We start from the raw sequence: 4,484 nt of genomic DNA, 5'->3' as shown, positions 1-4,484 counted from the left end.
TTTTTACAAATCAGTGCCTCCCCGAAACCCAAACTGGGGAATTTTTAAGCTACGGCTACACATATGTCCATTAAGCGCCTTGGGAAATAGGCAGAGCCCAAACTTTAGATGATTGAAATCTTCAGGTTCAGAAGCGCTCACCATGGGCCTTGCTTAGGTTACATTTTATCTGTCATTGATAGATGATGTCAATAAAAATATCGATTCTTTTTCAGATTATTTCCCCTTATAGGTTATTGCAAAATATTCAGTGTAGTTCCCTGTGCTATACAGTAGTTCCTTGTTGATGATCTATTTTATACATAGCAGTGTGTATGTGTTAATCCCACACTGTTAATTTATCCCTTCTCCTACCTTTCCCCTTTGGTAATAATAAATTATAAGATTTTATACTTATCAGAAATGGGGGAGCTGAAAGAGAGGTATCCTTTTCAATGGAAAAGCATTCAAAACAAGATTGAAGCTTCAGCCAAGTTTATTCGATGTACATCCATGGAAATAAATCACTTCATTTCTCTAATGTTGACCTGACAAATAAGACAGACGTCTTCAGTGAACTTGCTTATTGTAAAGTGATGGAAATATCAAATGTAAGTCTTAGAAAAATCTTATTTTACCCGAGCATTATACACTGCTCTATGTTAACTACAGTTTGGCTCACACATCTGTTCAATGAAGTTACAAAGTTCTCAATTTCTGTTACTGATCATCCAGAGGGGACACCAACAGTAGTCCCCGTGCCCAGTGTCATTGGAGCCAACAGATCAAGACTGACTTTGGTTCAGAAGCAAAGGAAACATTATTTTGAAAACCGAATGGATAGGTGAGAGTGTGCACTCCCCCACGGGCTGTGGGCTGGGATGCTGATTAGGGATCCCGGCAGCGTCAGTGGGAGTTATGGGATGGAGGTCTCGAGGGCTGGGTTGGCTGCAACTCAGGCTCTATGCCGTGCAGTCTGCATGGGACTCCGCTAGCTGAGGTGTCGACCCAGCCATTCTGCACTAGGAAGTCGGGTCTGAAGTGCCGGGTGTGGGACCTCTGCATGCGGAACCCTAGGAGCATGTGAAATTAGACAAAGCACAAAGGAAAAACAGGTTAGACTTTATTTTATTGCCCAGATTCTCTTTATATCTTCCAGGAATTTTTAATGAACGTTGCCAGAGACGAACACCTCCTCTGCTTTTTGTTCACTTCCTCATTCTTGGGGTGTTGAGGGTGAAGAACCCTCTTTTGTAACTGCTTCATGCTGTGGTGGGAGCCCTGATACCTAGGGGGAGGGGCAAAACGTCTCCCCACCAGCCTCCAGGTGAGGTTGATTGTCCCAAAGCTTCCTGCCTCACTTCTCGTCCGCCTGAGCACCAGCTTTGGAAGTGTTATAGATTCTAATGACCTTTAAGTGTCCAGGAAAGAGATGTGCAGAGATGCTGTGGTGGCAGGTTTCACCCCACCCCACATTTGTTCAGTGACATTAGGCTGACTTTTTTGCCAGCTTAGATGCTCTGACCAGTAGTCTGTGTTTTCTTTAATTAGGTCCTGAATTAATGTACAAACAGCACCATGTGTCAGAGCCCTGCCCGTGCAACTCCCAGACAGTCCAGGGTCAGTGGTGATCCAGGACCATGACGTCCACTGAGTCAACGGCCTTTAGAAGTAGCCAGCAGTCCAGCTGGTCATATTGGCCACCATCACCGCGGTGTCTGTAGGGTTTTCTATGGTGAAAGCGTGATATACGTTTCCCCCGCCAAGCTTATTAGCTCCCTTCTGGGTGCAGTTAAGTCCTGCAAGCAGTAGTCTGCTCTTTCGGGGCACAGTCTTGTTGTTTTCTGAGAGAAACTCCAGGTCAAGTGATGGTCACACGAGTCATCTTGGGGGCCCGTTGCCCCCATTTGTCTCTCTGGAGGTTGGAGTTGGAGGGCCTCCTCAATCGAGGTCAGTGTGTCCACAGAGCGACCCCTGCAACTTCAGGACATGATGGGTGGTTAGGATCACCACGTGGGGTCCTATTCCCTTAGGAGGGAGCTGGCCTTGTGGGCTGCTGATTTCCAGCTTTTTAGATACCCCAGTATCCTGGCCTGATGAGTCAGTGGGCAAAGCCCTTTGTGACCATAGTTTATCATACCTGAAAGGCATTCTTGTGTTGCTCCATTTCAAGTGGTCCCTGTTTTTGCACTAAGGCTCCAAGGGCGATTAACCTTTGACTGGGTATGTAAAGGTCAAAGGGTTTAGCTAAATTAGCGAGTTCCTGGGCAAGGATCTGAATTGACTGCTCTTTCCATTCTTGAAAGGCTGCTTCTGGATTCTATTCAAAAGGACCATCATCTTTTCGTGTCAGTGTTTCAGGTAGAGGCCCAGCTATTAGACTGTAGTTAGGGATCCAGATGCAGAAAACCTTGGCCTCCCCAGGAACCCCTAAGCTGTCATCTAGTTTTAGAAGAGGTAAGGCTGCAAATGGCTTCTTCCCTATCCTGGGATGCGTTTCTCCAAATATCTGTGAGAATAAAGCCCAGGCGTGTCACCTGAGCCTGGGATATTTGAGCCTTTTTCTTGGACACCTTCTATCCTTTCTTGGCTAGGTAGTTCAGAGGCGTCTTTAGTAGGCGTGGCAATCAGAATGTCATCTGCATATTGAAGGAGGGTTCCCTTTTACAGAGGTAGAACGTTTAGGTCTTTAGAGGACATTTCCCCAATGATGGTGTGGGGATTTTTGAACCATTGGGGCAGGACGGCCCAGCATTATTGCTTTTGTTGCATGTTGTGTCCTGCCACTCACAAGCCAAAAATTCTTGTGACTCTGAGATGAATGGAATACAGAAGAAGGCATCATTGAAGTATAATACAGAATGCCATGGCCTGGTGGATGGTAGAATCAGCAGCAGGGTGTAGGAAATAGGATCTACTAGATGTAGATCCTCGGTGGCTTCACTGACTGTCCTGATATCCTTTACCAGGTCTCCAGCAGCCCATGGGGCTCTCGTGGTCAGGCCAATCCCAGGATGGAGCTCACCTGGGCTGCATCCCACACCCCACAGCCCACGGGGCTCTCGTGTTCAAGTCCCTCCCAGGGTACGGAGCTCACCTGTGCAGCTACCCAGCAGCCCATGGGGCTCTCATAGTCAGGTCCTTCCCAGGATCGGAACTCCCCTGGGCAGGTACCCCAGCAGGGCTGGACACACAGGAACTGTGCACATAGCCCACCTTGCTGAGAACCCCCAGCTCACCTGTCGCTCACAGCTGACACATAACACCTCAGAGCAGGACTTGAACTAAGAAACAGTAGCTCTGACAGGTCTGTGACCCTGGCTATCACTCTGTGCAGCCTCTCTCTGCCTGGTCTTCCAGACACTTCCACTGCAGCCAGGGCACCAGGCCTCTGTCTCCACCCACCATCACTCCTCTCCCTGACTCCTGGGTTCCTCTCATTAGGATACGGTCTTCTTGAAATTGTTTTCCACTCATGGACCAGATAAAATGATAAGAAAACAAGCCTCAGCTGCAGCCCCTTGTCTATCCTGACTCTCAAGGCCCACACCTGTTCCTTGGGAATGACCCGTTTAGCAAGGTTCATGTTCTGCAACTGTGAGCCCCTGAGGGGTGAGGTTTGGCTGATTTGGGCAGCCTGACACTGCCTGCCAGCCCCCACCCCACAGGTGTGCCTGGGTTGAGGTCAATATAAACACCTCTCCAGTCAGCAAGAGCACCTGTAGCTGTGACTGACGCCATATTCTCTGCCCCATCAGCAGTTTCGGGGCTGGGGTGGTGGGAGGGAGTGAGGGGCCGTGGCTTTGTGGGTGGCCCAGTGTGAGTGGGGCTCTGCTGGACTTTCTGCAGGAGTTGCCAGGCTGCCACCTGCTAAAGAAGAGGATGTGTCACCCATACCTGACACTGGAATTTCTCCCCAGGCAGAGGTGAGGAAGTAAAAAAGCAGTGGGGGCCGTGGCAGGAGGGGTATCTCAGGCAGGGAAATGGAAAGCTTCCAGAAGAGCATCTGGGGCCAGGACCATCCTGGCTGGCCTGCAGGCACCAAGTAGGCCTGCGTGCTCTGGCTAGTGTGGCTCCACAGCCCTTCCTGTAGGCTTGCAAGTGCTTGTACATATTCAGGTGTTTTACCTGGAAAGGGTGGGAAGAGTTCAGCTGCAGCAGGACTGGGGCTCAGCTCACATTTACTCACAGACGCCTCGACACAGTCCCCCAGCTTTGCAATGAGGATGCTCCTTGTGGGGGGGAGCGCTGCTGACGGCATGGGAGACGATTTCCCACCTCTGACCAACTTAAGAATTTTTTACCACTGGAGCAAGTGCCCTGATACAAATTTCCTCTGTATAACTGGTGAGTTCTGTTTTTTTTTTTTTTCTTTTTTTCTTTTTGGTTCAAGTTAGATTTTGTTTATTCCTCTTTTTTTTAATTTGGAGATATAAACGTGGAAATAATGTATTAATATAAAGACGTCTATGTGAAGGGAAAAACTTTTTTCTGTTTTATTTTAT

Source organism: Mesoplodon mirus (genome assembly GCF_964341445.2).
Source record: "Mesoplodon mirus genome assembly, contig: HAP1_SCAFFOLD_74, whole genome shotgun sequence".
NCBI classification, from domain to species: Eukaryota; Metazoa; Chordata; class Mammalia; order Artiodactyla; family Ziphiidae; genus Mesoplodon; species Mesoplodon mirus.
This window is presented reverse-complemented; position numbering follows the sequence as displayed.